Source organism: Triticum urartu, chromosome 5A, assembly GCF_056163025.1.
Source record: "Triticum urartu cultivar PI428250 chromosome 5A, HENAU_Tu73, whole genome shotgun sequence".
NCBI lineage: Eukaryota > Viridiplantae > Streptophyta > Magnoliopsida > Poales > Poaceae > Triticum > Triticum urartu.
The window spans coordinates 220,393,071-220,409,476 of NC_141877.1; the positions used below are offsets into that span (position 1 = coordinate 220,393,071).

The following is a 16,406-nucleotide window of genomic DNA, read 5'->3' on the forward strand; positions in this document are numbered from 1 at the left end:
TTGATCATACCTTTTCTACAACCCAGTTTTATTGCATTAGATCAATTCTCACACATTGCATGATTAGGATCTAATTAAATTGTGGGATGGGAAGTAGATGAGGTAGTACCTATTACCTGTTTATTATCAAACCGTTGGGAGTTACCTTCTACGTTTGCTTATTATGCCATGCTATGCTAGTAGACGTGGATTGGGTGAGTGAAATCCATGACAGATGTGAGATTGATAATTAATGGTTTATCTAAGGTGGAAACTTAAACACACATCTGGGTGGATTAAGGCACCTGGGGTTTCCAGGACTTGCCTGTTTTTCTTTTGGACCGCCACCCAGGCACAAAGGGATCATGATATTATTCATACTAGAAACTTCCGTGTGCAGCCACAAGCCATTATGGGCTCTGGCATAGTTGAGTAAGTTGTGCAAACTCTTACAGTGGTAGACTAGCAGATGTAGGGGATGTAGGTGGTACGGTCTACCCGATCGTAAGGTGCTAGCGCTTCTGAAAGACTATGTCTCGGTCATCCGTCTTCTCGAACACCCTGTAGTGCGAGAAACCAAACGGAGGCGATCGAGTCTTGTGGGGAAAAGTGCGCAAACCTCTACAGAGTGTAATAAACTAATCATGATTAGCCGTGTCCCCGGTTATGGACATCTTGAGTATCTAGTACTTGGATTTTCATCTGAATCTCAACATGTTACTCTAAAGTTAATTTTGTTGGGTTTAATGATGTTACTTTAATTGGGATTGAGAATGCTGTCAACCATTCTCAATGTTTAACAACCACCATGATAGTAATTAAATGTATTCCTTGAAGTAGGGAAAAATTGGCTTTATGCAAAAACTGTAACCATAGAGCTTTCCACCAGCCCAATATGCATATAGTATAGCTGTTGCATTTCTTTACTCTCTATGTGTTACCTTGCCAGCATATTCCATGTGCTGACCCGTTTTCGGGCTGCAACGTTAATGTTGCAGACTTTTCAGATGACGATTAAGGAGTTTTTAGGTCGTGGTTCTATACTCAGTGATGCCGTTGGAGTTGATGGACTCTCTTATCTTCCAAGCCTTCCGCTGTTATCGTTATTAGATGGCCTTAAGCCATATTTATTGTAATAAGTTCTCTTTTGAGACACTCAATGTAATAAGTGTGTGATTGCTTCTCTGCTATAAATCCTCCGAGTACTGTGTGGTGTCAGCATTACTGATCCAGGGATGACACCGGAGCACAGAGATCAGACTGTTTGAGTTCTGGTCGCTACAATATCTATCGAATTATGGATGAGAAATACCATCCTTTGCCTTCGATGATTTGGGTTATCATTGACAACATTATTGCATTCCCTCCAACACAAAATGTGTTCATGTTATGGATGCAACTTGCTATCCAGCTCGTATTATGATCTACCTTGAAGTATTACTGCCTTTTTGTCAAGGATGTTGTGAGAATTTCGCCACCTCTTGAGAATTCTTGATATAAGTGATACTTCACCATCACCATTCTTTTCTTGGTCCCCGTGTTGTTCCTAACAGGAATACCAACAGATGGACTAGTTATTTTTAAACTTCTAGCAACCTTATTGCTTTGAAGTTAATGGTCGACTTTTCATTCTTAGACCATTGGTTATCGAATCACCATTATAACATTGATTATGCTACCAAAGTCCGTACTTCGGGTGCACCGTCAACCAATGTCTAATCATGTATGTTTTCCTCGAGCATACCTCATTATATGATTTGATCTGACAAAAGCTATATCCTTGTTCACATAAATGTGGAAATCCATCTTTTGGAAATCTCGATGAATTGTCACTGAGTTCATCAGCCACCTCCTCATTCTCTCCTTGATTTAATAGCGAACTCATGATTCGGAACTTGCTTCCATAGTTCATTTACCGAGAATCTTACAATGTCGTCTCGTCAATTTGTTTTGCACCTTTTCTTCTCAGGCATCCTGAGTCTGAGATATCCTGACACCAATCAGATCTAAAACTCGGTCAGATATGATGGCTTGAACATGTTTCCAAGAGTATAACGTTGGTCTTTAGATGACCCGATAAGGTGATATCATGCCTAGTGCACCTGTCCGGAGGACGTAGTGTTATAGTTTCCTTTTTAACAAGGTTAACCATTTTTCCATGGGGAAATTGAATGCCTTGTTTAATAAGTTTATCCTGATGGATCCTTCATGTATCTGAAGTCCGACCTTTGCTTGAAGACCATGTCAATGCTATCTCGAAGAATGTATGTGGTACTCCTATCATCAATAGGAACACTTGGAGCACAATGCTAAATTTTCTTAATCAAATTATCCAAACATCGTTGTATGGGTAATGTCATGAAATTTCTCTCCCCTTTCCTAAAGGGTTTTCTACAATTATATCTTGTCATGGGTATCATGCTCTACTTGTCCTTGGGAAGGATATACCCCTAAAATATGTGTTTAAACACATTTTCCTTTCCATTGTTCTGTTAATCTGATAATCACATTTTCCTTTCCATTGTTTTGTTTAACCTTCTTGAGGTTTATATGATCTAAGCAGTAATAAGTCACTGCTTTTGTAAGCACCTCGGTGTACAACTCTGTCAGTAAGAACCTGTTACTATTGTTGATGACATTCCGGTATCCACCGATGCACGAGAACTTTGCCTAATGGTCTGCCTCGTACAACGAGCAGGAAAATGGTTCTCTTCGTCCCTCGCCCTTGGTACCAATGTTGTTGCCAACATAACTGACAGGCTACCCTCTGACATGCCTTGTTTACATGATCGTGCAAGATGTCACCGCCCTTCCTACTTTTAACCCACATGGTGGGCCCATAACCCACAGTTCCATAGGATCGAAACCTGACTCTCTTGTGCACCCCCCCCCGTTTCCAAAGTTATTCCTCAGGTGAGGCCTCGTATGTAATTCACGAGCCACCCTCCGAGAGATCATCAATTCTAGTATCAAACACAATACTTGTTCATGTTGCTTTGAACACCTTTCACGCCCTGTTTCAGGCATCGAACGATTGCCAACCCGCTCGAAACTTCCCATGATACCTCCTTACTTTGCTCTCTATATTTTCTTAAGTTACAATTCGAGAGTAACTTCCGCCACCTTCCTCGATGTTATCGACCAGATAGTCGACCTTGCAGAGGTCTGTTCTCTCGGAATGCCCACCCTTTATTCTTTCGTAAGTACGATGAAGTTCCCGAAGAAAGGATCTCGACTTCATCATGCTGACCTGAAGCAGAGAAATGCAGACATCAATGTATTGGACCGGCCTCTTCGAGAAGAGCAACTGACACCGAGAACACCCGTTAGAATTTCGTATCCCTTCCTCCCTTACTCCCCCTTCTAAATCTCGGGACGAGATTTCTTGTAGTGGAGGAGATTTGTAACACCCCGATAGTTAAGCTACAGTATTCACACCCTAATGGTGCCATGCCATCGCAATTAATTTATCTAAACCTCATCTTGTTCCTAACCGAATACAAATTCAAATTAAAATAAAGTCGGATTATCATTTCTTCAAGCGGTAAAACAAAAATGTTCGATGGGTTGCAAAATTCACTAGTTAATTGTCATGAAGAAACCAATATTATTTGAGATATTGAATTGCCCCTAACCTATTTAAAGCAGTGCCCCAAACAACCTTTTTAACGCATTCGCATTTATGCAAAATTCAAAAGAATACTAATGCTCACAAAACCTTTTTGTGACACTGTAATTATTGTAAGGTAATTATATGGCACAACCCCATATTTTACAAAAGACATCTTGTGGCCAAACATTTTGCAAAACAAAAAAGGGGAAATGAAAAGGGGCCTAAAACTACTAGGCCACAGGACCATATGTGGTCACAGTGCCTCCGGCCCAGCCCACCGCCACCTCTCCTCCCACCTCCCGCTACAGGAGGCAGGGGAGGGGCGTGGCAGCCATCCAGGCCACCATGGCCGGGACTATCGACGTGTAGGCCATCCCGCGGCCTCCCCGACGCCTACAAGACCTGCCTCGCGACACCCCGAACCCTAATCCCCTCATTCTTCTTCCTCGTCTCTCTCCCTCGATCTGAACCACGCCCGAGCTCCGCGGTCGTCATCGTCGCGTCGATCCCGCGGCCACCGTGCTTCTCGCTGGCAAGGAAGATGTCCAGGAGGAACGTCGTGCTTTGCTACTTCGTCTGCACCACCAGGTCGACGCTGGGGAGCACCTGCGACGCCCCGCACGCGTGTTCCCTTCGCGGGCGTATGCCTTGGCAGCCGTGTCGATCTGCTCGTCTGGCCACCCCCACGGCTTCCGGACATGTCCACGATGCCCTCTGTGAGCTCCTCCTTCGATCCCCCTGGTTTGCTCCCTCGATCTACTCCGTTAGTCGTCGTTCCCGTGCTCACCCGGGGTTGTCATGGCTGCGCCCGAGCTCCCTGTATGTGTGCCCTCGCCAGTTGGTTGTCGCGCGTCGCGCCCTTGACCTCCCGTGCGCATCCGCCTGCTGTTGCTGCTGCTTTGCCGATGCGGCTCTGCTTGCTGCTCTTCTGCTACTCTGCTGCCTGCCGCTCGCGCCATGCTCCCTCCCCGCCTGTCGCTGTTGTTGACTGCTGCCGCTACCACCGGCTTCGCCACTCCGGCCAGGCCGCGTCTGCTCGGGGCCTCGCCCTGCGCCCCCCCGCACCATGTGCTGGGATGGCTACTGGCGCTCCTTTGGGAGCTGCTGTGCGTGCCCCAGCTGTGGCTTCGGGCCACCGCATGGTTGCGTCGGCCTAGGTAGTTGGGGGATTAGCCCCCTGTTAGTTTTGTTTTGTTTTATTTCATTAGTTAGATTGCCCTATGACTACTGGGCCCCCACCTACTAATTAGGATTTTTTTAGTTTAAGATAAAACCTCGGTTAGATATTACACCCAATAACAAGTGGCCCCCACTGCCCAGATTTAACTAGTCAACGGTCAAAGTGTTGACTGTTGACTGCTGAGTCAGCGCCCCTGGCCCCACCTATCATGCTCACTACGTAAAATGCTGGGTACACTTCGTGTACCCATAGCATTTTTACCTTTGCTCTCTATTTAAATTAAATTCCAAATATGTTAAAACTTTGAAAAAATAATATAAAATAATCCGTAGCTCGGATCAAAATACTTTCTACATGAAAGTTGCTCAGAACGACGAGACGAATCCGAATACGTAACCCGTTCGCCCGCCACACATCCCTAGCATAGCGAACACGCAACTTTCCCCCTCCGGTCCGCCTGTCCGAAAATGCGAAACACCGGAGATCCTTTCCCAGATGTTTCCCCCTTCACCGGTATCACATGTCCCTACGTTAGGTCAACCCTAGCACAACGTATTGTCACATCTTGCTTTGTGTTACATTTGATTGCTCTGTTATTTATTGTGTTTCCCCCCTCGGTTACTTATTTCCAGTAGACTCCGAGACCGCTGCCGGTGTCCGTGTGTTCGACTACATCGAAGATGACCCCTCCTTCTTGCCAGAGCAACCAGGCAAGCCCCCCTTTGATCACCAGATATCGCCTACTCTTCTCTCTACTTCTTGCATTAGAGTAGTGTACCATGTTACTGCTTTCCGTTAATCCTATCCTGATGCATAGCCTGTCCTTGCTACTACTGTTGTTACCTTTACCTGCAATCCTAATGCTTAGTATAGGATGCTAGTTTATCATCAGTGGCCCTACATTCTTGCCCGTCTGCCATGCTATACTATCGGGCCGTGATCACCCGGGAGGTGATCACGGGTATATACTATATACTTTATACATAATACATGTGATGACTAAAGTCGGGTTGGCTCGAGGAGTACCCGCGGTTGATTCACGAATTGGGGGCTGGAACGACATACTTTCCCGACGGCCCTCTGTGTGGATCTTTGTGGCGAAGCGACAGGGCAGATTGAGACCACCTAGGAGAGAGATGGGCCTGGCCCTGGTCGGCGTTCGCGGTTATTTCAAGATAACACGTTTAACGAGATCTTGGTATTTGATCTGAGTCTGGCCTCTGGCCTATACGCACTAACCATCTACGCGGGGACAGTTATGGGCACTCGACGTCGTGGTATCAGCCGAAGCCTTCATGACATCAGCGACTGAGCGGCGCCCACCGGGTTGGACTGGAACGCCTGCTCTTGTATAAGGGAGGCTAGGTCTGCTCACCGGCCGCCCTCGCAACGTGCAGGTGTGCAATGGGCGATGGGCCCAGACCCCTGCGCCATAGGATTTAGACCGGCGTGCTGACCTCTCTATTGTGCCTAGGTAGGGCTGCGACGTGTTGATCTTCCGAGGCCGGGCATGACCCAGGAAAGTGTGTCCGGACAAAGGGGATCGAGCGTGTTGGGGAATGTGGTGCACCCCTGCAGGGAAGTTAATCTATTCGAATAGCCGTGATCTTCGGTAATAGGACCACTTGGAGTTGTACCTTGACCTTATGACAGCTAGAACTGTATACTTAATAAAACACACCCTTTCAAGTGCCAGATACAACCCGGTGGTCGCTCTCCAACAGGGCGACGAGGGGACGATCGCCGGGTAGGATTATGCTACACGATGCTACTTGGTGAACTTACCTTCTGCTCTCTTCTACATGCTGCAAGATGGAGCTGGCCAGAAGCGTAGTCTTCGATATGACTAGCTATCCCCCTCTTATTCCGGCATTCCGCAGTTCAGTCCACATATGATAGCCTTATTCCATTTGATACCAATGCATACATATGTTGTGTAGCTCCTTGCTTGCGAGTACTTTGGATGAGTACTCACGGTTGCTTTGCTCCCTCTTTTCTCCCTTTCTATACCCGATTGCTGCGACCAGACGATGGAGTCCAGGAGCCAGACGCCACCGTCGACGATGACTACTACTACTCGTGAGGTGCCTACTACTACGTGCAGCCCGCTGACGACGACCAGGAGTAGTTTAGGAGGATCCCAGGCAGGAGGCCTGCGCCTCTTTCGATCGTTATCCCAGTTTGTGCTAGCCTTCTTAAGGCAAACTTGTTTAACTTATGTCTGTACTCAGATATTGTTGTTTCCGCTGACCCATCTATGATCGAGCTCTTGTATTCGAGCGTTCGAGGCCCCTGACTTGTAATATGATGCTTGTATGACTTATTTTATTTGTAGAGTTGTGTTGTGATATCTTCCCGTGAGTCCCTGATCTTGATCGTACACGTTTGCTTATATGATTAGTGTACGATTGAATCGGGGGCGTCACAACATGACACCACTAGAGGAAAGCCAACATACATCTCATCAAAATATCGAACGAATACCAAATTCACATGACTACTTATAGCAAAACTTCTCCCATGTCCTCAGGAACAAACGTAACTACTCACAAATCATATTCATGTTCATAATCAGAGGGGTAATATGCATGAAGGATCTGAACATATGATCTTTCACCGAATAAACCAACTAGCATCAACTACAAAGAGTAATCAACACTACTAGCAACCCACAGGTACCAATCTGAGGCTTTGGGACAAAGATTGGATACAAGAGATGAACTAGGGTTTGAGAGGAGATGGTGCTGGTGAAGATGTTGATGGAGATTGACCCCCTCCCTATGAGAGGATCGTTGGTGATGATTTCCCCCTCCCAAAGGGAAGTTTCCCCGGCAGAACAGCTCTACCGGAGCCCTAGATTGGTTTCGACAAGGTTCCACCTCGTGGCAGCGGAGTTTCGTCCCGTGAGCTTGCTTATGCTTTTTTCCTCGATGAAAGACTCCATATAGCCAAAGATGGGCATCAGAGGGCTGCCATGGGGCCCACAAGGCAAGGGGCGCGCCTAGGGGGTAGGGCGCGCCCCCCACCCTCGTGGACGGTGGGTAGCCCTCCTCTAGTACTTCTTTCGCCCAATATTTTTTATATATTATGAAACGTGCTCCCGTGAAGTTTCAGGACTTTTGGAGATGTGCAGAATAGGTCTCTAATATTTGCTCCTTTTCCAGCCCAGAATTCCAACTGCCGGCATTCTCCCTCTTCATGTAAACCTTGTAAAATAAGAGAGAATAGGCATAAGTATTGTGACATAATGTGTAATAACAGCCCATTATGCAATAAATATCGATATAAAAGCATGATGCAAAATGGACATATCAACTCCCCCAAGCTTAGACCTCGCTTGTCCTCAAGCGAAAGTCGATATCGAAAAATATGTCCACATCTTTAGAGAGAGAGGTGTCGATAAAATAAAATACGGACATGAGGGCATCATGATCATTCTTAGAACAACATATATATATATATATTGTCACATGATCTCTTATGCTAAAGTGACAATTCACTCACAGTTTCAAGTATGAATCATAAACTTCATTGAAAACTAACAAACTATAATCTCAGTCATTGAAGCAATTGCAATTTATCATAACATCGGAAAGAGTCAATATAAGAGATTTTCAGCAAGTCCACATACTCAACTATCATTTAGTCTTTCACAATTGCTAATACTCACGCAATATTTATGGGTATGAAGTTTTAGCTAGACACAGAGAAAGATACGGGCTTATAGTTTTACCTCCCAACTTTTTACCTCAAGGGTAATGTCAACAATAATAGTTCATGAAAACTCACATCCAATTAGCTATATATATCATGATATTGCCAACACATTGTTTTTGCCAAAGGATAAAATGTAAAAAGGAAAGGTGAAGATCACCATGACTCTTGTATGAAGTGCAAGACAAGAATAAAAGATAGGCCCTTCGCAGAGGGAAGCAGAGGTCGTCGTGTGCTTTTATGGTTGGATGCACGAAATCTTAATGCAAAAGAACATCACTTTATATTGCCACTTGTGATATGGACCTTTATTATGCAGTTCGTCGCTTTTATTTCTTCCACATCACAAGATCATATAAAGCTTATTTTCTTCGCACTAATAAATCATACATATTTAGAGAGCAATTTTTATTTCTTACAACGATGACAACTTACTTAAAGGATCTTACTCAATCCATAGGTAGATATGGTGGACTCTCATGGCAAGACTAGGTTTAAGGATATTTGGAAGGACAAGTAGTATCTCTACTTGGTGCATAGAATTTGGCTAGCATGAGAGGGAAAGGCAAGCTCAACATGCTGGATGATCCATGACAATATAATTTATCTCAGATGTAAGAAAACATAACCCATTACATTGTCTTCCTTGTCCAATGTCAACTCTTTAGCATGTCATATTTTAATGAGTGCTCACAATCATAAAATATGTCCAAGATAGTATATTTATATGTGAAAACCTCTCTTTCTTTATTACTTCTTATTAATTGCAACGATGACCAAAACTATGTTTGTCAACTCTCAACAACTTTTATTCATCATACTCTTTATATGTGAAGTCATTACTCTCCATAAGATCCACATGATCCCTTTATTTCATTTTATTCTTTTTCTTTTATTTTATTCCCTCAAGATCATAGTAAGATAATCAAGCCCTTGACTCAACACTAATCTTTATTATATATAGCTCACGGACTCGATTACATAGAAGGATCATAAAGCAAGACTCAAAACTAGATTATACTAAAACTTTATTCTACTAGATCAAGATATTACCAAAAGGATCGAACTAAGAAAAACGGTAAAGATAAACATGTGATGGTGATACGATACCGGGGCACTCCCCCCAAGCTTGGCAGTTGCCAAGGGGAGTGCCCATACCCATGTGTTTATGTCTCCTTCCTCGGAGGTGGCGATGATGGAGTTGTTGATGATGTGGGCTTATCGTCCATCTTCCAAGGCATAGGCTCACCATCATAGAAGGATGATCGAGTCTCCGGGATCCTTAAATCTGCAGCCAAACTCATTCTCTTGAATGTATATTCATACTCACAGTTTTGCTTTTGTAGGTCATAGATCTAGGCTTGGAGGCGCTCAATTTTCTCGTGAAGCTTGAAGATGTCCTCCCCAATGTTCCTGTCATCTAGCTTGTGGTTGTTGGTGAACTCCGTGACCATTATATGATTAGAGTCGAGTCCACGTTCCACCATCTCCTGGCACTTGCAAACTTTTTGCTCCATTGCCTTGAGCCTTGTCTCCACGCTTCCGGTCCTCCTTGGTCCCTCAACATCGCGGATGTGCAGGAACCCCTCACACATCTCAATGGTTTGAGGGTCTTGCAGCACCTCCGCAAGGTAGGGGTTGATGACCTTCTCGAAGAACTTGTCCTTGGGGGCACTTGAAGACGCCATGGCGATCTAGATCCGTTAGAAAAATAGCTCGAAACAAAGACAGAAGATATTCGCGTGATACGGTGGTCAAAACTTTCGGGAGATTATATAATGAAAATTTACCTACCAAAAGAACTATCATGCAAGAAAACAGAGTCCGGAGAGCACATGAGGTGCCCACGAGGCAGGGGGCGCGCCCAGGGGGTAGGGCGCGCCCTCCACCCTCGTGGACGCCTCATGTCCTTCCCGCACTGCTTCTTACTTTCCTATTTTCTTAAATATTCCAAAACGGAGAAATATTGCTATTAGGACTGTTTTGGAGTCGGTTTACTTATCGTACCACGTACCTATTCCTTTTCGGAGTCTGAAACGTTCTGGAAAGTGCCCCTTATGTATTCCTCCGGGGTTACGGTTTCAATAACATTAGTTTAAACATTTATGGGATTACCTGAGATATAATGTTTGATTCTTTGACCGTTTACCACCTTCGGATTTGTGCCTTCGAAGTTGTTGATTTTTATAGCACTGGAACGATAGACTTCCTCAATGACGTAAGGACCTTCCCATTTAGAGAGAAGTTTGCCAGCAAAAAATCTTAAATGAGAGTTGTATAACAACACATAATCACCTACATTAAACTCACATTTTTGTATCCTTTTTTCATGCCATCTTTTAACCTTTTCTTTAAACAGTTTGGTATTCTCATAGGCCTGGGTTCTCCATTCATCAAGTGAGCTAATGTCAAAAAGCCTCTTCTCACCGGCAAGTTTGAAATCATAATTGAGCTCTTTAATGGCCCAATATGCCTTATGTTCTAGTTCAAGAGGTAAGTCACATGCTTTACCATAAACCATTTTATACGGAGACGATATACCCATAGGATTTTTATATGCAGTTCTATAGGTCCATAATGCATCATCAAGTTTCTTCGACCAATTCTTTCTAGATCTATTAACAATCTTTTGCAAAATTAATTTAAGCTCTCTATTGCTCAGTTCTACTTGACCGCTAGACTGTGGGTGATAAGGAGATGCAATTCTATGATGAACATCATACTTAGCAAGCATTTTACGAAAAGCACCATGAATAAAATGTGAGCTACCATCAGTCATTAAATATCTAGGGACTCCAAACCTCGGAAAAATAACTTCTTTAAGCATCTTAATAGAGGTGTTATGATCAGCACTACTAGTTGGAATAGCTTCTACCCACTTAGTAATGTAATCAACAACAACTAAAATATGAGTATACCCATTAGAGGAAGGAAACGGTCCCATATAATCAAAACCCCAAACATCAAATGGTTCAATAACAAGTGAATAATTCATAGGCATTTCTTGACGTCTACTAATGTTACCAATTCTTTGACATTCATCACAAGACAAGACAAACTTACGGGAATCTTTGAAGAGAGTAGGCCAATAAAAACCGGATTGCAATACCTTATGTGCAGTTCTATCTTCAGCATGGTGTCCTCCATAAGCCTCAAAGTGACACTTGCATAGGATCTGTTCTTGTTCATGCTCAGGTACACAACATCTAATAACACCATCTACTCCTTCTTTATAAAGGTGTGGGTCATCCCAGAAGTAATGTCTTAAATCATAGAAGAACTTTTTCTTTTGTTGGTATGTGAAACTAGATGGTATAAATTTAGCAATAATATAATTAGCGTAATCATCATACCATGGAGCAGTACGAGAAGCATTTATGACAGCTAATTGTTCATCAGGGAAGTTGTCTTCAATAGGTAGTGGGTCGAACATTCCCTAACCTAGACAAGTTGTCTGCAACAAGGTTCTGAGCTCCCTTTCTATCAATAATATGCAAATCAAATTCTTGAAGCAAGAGAACCCATCTAATAAGTCTAGGTTTAGCATCTTTCTTTTCCATAAGATATTTAATAGCAGCATGATCAGTGTGAACAATTACTTTAGAATCAACTATACAAGGTATGAACTTATCACAAGCAAATACAACTGTTAAAAACTCTTTTTCAGTAGTAGCATAATTTCTTTGCGCATTGTCTAGAGTTTTACTAGCATATTGGATAGCATTTAATTTCTTATCAACTCTTTGTCCTAGAACAGCCCCTACAACATAAGCACTAGCATCACACATAATTTGAAATGGTAAATTCCAATCAGGAGGCTGAACAATAGGTGCAGAAATCAAAGCTTTCTTAAGTATTTCAAATGCTTCTACACAATCATCATCAAAGACAAAAGGAACATCTTTTTGTAAGAGATTAGTCAGAGGCCGAGAAATTTTAGAGAAGTCCTTAATGAACCTCCTATAGAAACCAGCATGACTAAGGAAGCTTCTTATACCTTTATTGTCCTTAGGACACGACATCTTTTCAATAGCATCAACTTTAGCTTTATCAACTTCAATACCTCTTTCAGAAATTTTATGCCCCAAGACAATACCTTCATTAACCATAAAGTGGCACTTCTCCCAATTCAAGACAAGATTAGTTTCTTCACATCTCTGCAAAACTCGATCAAGGTTGCTTAAGCAATCATAAAAAGAAGTTCCATATACAGAAAAATTATCCATGAATAACTCAACAATCTTTTCACAAAAGTTAGAGAATATAGCAGTCATACATCTTTGAAAGGTAGCAGGTGCATTGCATAAACCAAAAGGCATACGTCTATAAGCAAAGGTACCGAATGGGCAAGTAAAAGTTGTCTTTTCTTGATCCTCTTTTGACACAGGTATTTGAGAGAAACCATAATAGCCATCTAGAAAGCAAAAATGTGTATGTTTGGATAAACTTTCTAGCATTTGATCAATAAAAGGTAAAGGGTAATGATCCTTTTTAGTAGCTTTATTTAATTTGGGGAAATCAATTACCATTCTATAACCTGTAACAATTCTTTGTGGGATCAATTCATCTTTATCATTAGGAACAATAGTAATACCTCCCTTCTTAGGGACACAATGGATAGGACTTACCCACTGACTATCAGTAACGGGATATATTATACCTGCCTCCAGAAGCTTTAGTATTTCTTTTCTTACCACTTCTTTCATCTTAGGATTTAACCATCGTTGGTGATCAACAACCGGTTTAGCATCCTTTTCCAGTTTTATTTTGTGCTGCCATAGAGTGGGACTAATGCCCTTAAGATCATCAAGAGTATATCCAATAGCAGCACGGTGCTTCTTCAGAGTTTTCAATAATTTCTTTTCTTCATGCTCTAAAAGGTTTGCACTAATAATAACATGATATATCTCTTTCTCATCAAGATAAGCATATTTAAGAGTATCAGGTAATGGTTTAAGATCAAACACGGGATCACCCTTGGGTGGAGGAGGATCCCCTAGGCTTTCAACAGGCAAGTTGTGTTTCAAGATAGGTCCCTGTTTAAAGAATACTTCATCTATTTCCCTTCTTTCATTCATAAACATATCAATTTCATGGTCTGGCAAATATTGTTCTAAAGTATCACTAGGAGGCACGACAATAGAAGCAAGACCAATAATATCATCTTTACTAGGCAATTCTTTATCATGTGGTTGTCTACGAAATTTAGCAAAATTAAAATCATGAGACATATCCCCTAGACCAATAGTAACAACATCCTTTTTGCAGCCTATTTGGGCATTAACAGTATTCAAGAAGGGTCTACCAAATATAATGGGACAAAAGTCATCTTGTGGGGAACCAAGAACAAGAAAATCAGCAGGATATTTAACTTCCCCACACAAGACTTCAACATCTCTAACAATCCCAACTGGTGAAATAGTATCTCTATTGGCAAGCTTAATTGTAACATCAATTTCTTCTAACTCGGCGGGTGCAATATCATGAATAATTTCTTTGTATAAGGAATGAGGTATTGCACTTGCACTAGCACCCATATCACATAAGCCATGATAGCAATGATCTCCTATTTTAACAGAAATAACCGGCATGCCTACAACAGGTCTATGCTGATTTTTAGTATCAGGTCTAGCAATTCTAGCAGCTTCATCATAGAAGTAAATAACATGCCCATCAATATTATCGGCCAAGAGATCTTTAACCATAGCAACACTAGGTTTAACTTTAATTTGCTCAGAGGGAGTAGGTGTTCTAGTATTACTCTTACGAACTACAGTTGAAGCTTTAGCATGATCCTTTATTCTAACAAGGAAAGGTGGTTTCTCAATATAAGCAGTAGGAACAACAGGATCATTATAAGTGATAGTCTTTTCTTCAACTTTAATAGGTGCAACTACTTTTACTTTAATGGGAGGATTATATTTAAACCACTTCTCCTTAGGGAGATCATCATGAGTAGCAAAGGATTCACAAAAAGAAGCTATTATCTCAGAGTCAAGTCCATATTTAGTGCTAAATTCACGGAAAGCATCGGTATCCATAAAAGATTTAACACAATCAAACTTAGGTGTTATACTTGACTCCTTACGTTCGTCGAGATCCCAATCTTCAGAGTTGCGTTTAATTCTCTCCAATAAATCCCATTTGAATTCAATAGTCTTCATCATAAAAGAGCCAGTACAAGAAGTATCGAGCATGGAGCGATTATCGAGAGAAAGCCGAGCATAAAAATTTTGAATAATAATTTCTCTTGAGAGCTCATGATTGGGGCATGAATATAACATTGACTTAAGCCTCACCCAAGCTTGAGTGGTGCTTTCTCCTTCGCGAGGCCAAAAATTATATATATATAATTACGATCACAATGAACAAGATGCATAGGATAAAACTTCTGATGAAATTCCAATTTCAATCGGTTGTAGTTCCATGATCCCATATCATCACATAGCCTAAACCATGTAATGCCTTTCCCTTAAAATATAAAGGGAAGAACCTATTCTTGATAACATCCTCAGGCATACCTGCAAGCTTAAATAATCCACAAACTTCATCCACATAGATCAGGTGCAAATCAGGATTTAATGTTCCGTCACCTGTGAAAGGATTAGCTAGTAGTTTCTCTATCATACCCGAAGGAATTTCAAAATAAACATTTTCAGTAGGTTCAATAGGTTGAGGAGCAACTCTTTGCTCTACTGGACGGGGTGAAGATACCCCGAACAAGCCCCTCAAAGGATTATGTTCCATAGTAACAAGTGACAGTAAATTTCAGCACACTATATAAATGTTTCCTTATAAATTTCCACCTACCAAAAATGCTTCACTTGCCGGCAATGGCGCCAAAAAATATTCTTGATGACCCACAAGTGTAGGGGATCTATCGTAGTCCTTTCGATAAGTAAGAGTGCCGAACCCAACGAGGAGCAGAAGGAAATGATAAGCAGTTTTCAGTAAGGTATTCTCTGCAAGCACTGAAATTATCGGTAACAGATAGTTTTGTGATAAGGTAATTTGTAACGGGTAGCAAGTAATAAAAGTAAATAAGGTGCAGCAAGATGGCCCAATCCTTTTTGTAGCAAAGGACAAGCCTGGACAAACTCTTATATAAAGGAAAGCGCTCCCGAGGACACCTGGGAATTATCGTCAAGCTAGTTTTCATCATGTTCATATGATTCACGTTCGGTACTTTGATAATTTGATATGTGGGTGGACCGGTGCTTGGGTACTGCCCTTCCTTGGACGAGCATCCCACTTATGATTAACCCCTATTGCAAGCATCCGCAACTACAATAGAAGTATTAAGGTAAACCTAACCATAGTATGAAACATATAGATCCAAATCAGCCCCTTACGAAGCAACACATAAACTAGGGTTTAAGCTTCTGTGACTCTAGCAACCCATCATCTACTTATTACTTCCCAATTCCTTCCTCTAGGCCCAAATAATGGTGAAGTGTCATGTAATCGACGTTCACATGATACCACTAGAGGAAAGACAACATACATCTCATCAAAATATCGAACGAATACCAAATTCACATGACTACTTATAGCAAGACTTCTCCCATGTCCTGAGGAACAAACGTAACTACTCACAAATCATATTCATGTTCATAATCAGAGGGGTATTAATATGCATAAAGGATCTGAACATATGATCTTCCACCGAATAAACCAACTAGCATCAACTACAAAGAGTAATCAACACTACTAGCAACCCACCGGTACCAATCTGACGCTTTGGGACAAAGACTGGATACAAGAGATGAACTAGGGTTTGAGAGGAGATGGTGCTGGTGAAGATGTTGATGGAGATTGGCCCCTCCCGATGAGAGGATCATTGGTGATGACGATGGTGATGATTTCCCCCTCCCAGAGGGAGGTTTCCCCGGCAGAACAGCTCCGCCGGAGCTCTAGATT

General features: G+C 42.1%; 1 long non-coding RNA gene across 1 annotated transcript; it reads left to right on the forward strand.

Moving 5' to 3' along the window:
• The first annotated feature begins 3,729 nt into the window (after window positions 1–3,729).
• LOC125555777 (uncharacterized) lies at window positions 3,730–7,100 on the forward strand. The gene is made up of 3 exons (XR_015604321.1): window positions 3,730–4,308; window positions 5,408–5,482; window positions 6,800–7,100. It is a non-coding gene; the product is annotated as an uncharacterized LOC125555777 (long non-coding RNA).
• Window positions 7,101–16,406: the final 9,306 nt, after the last annotated feature.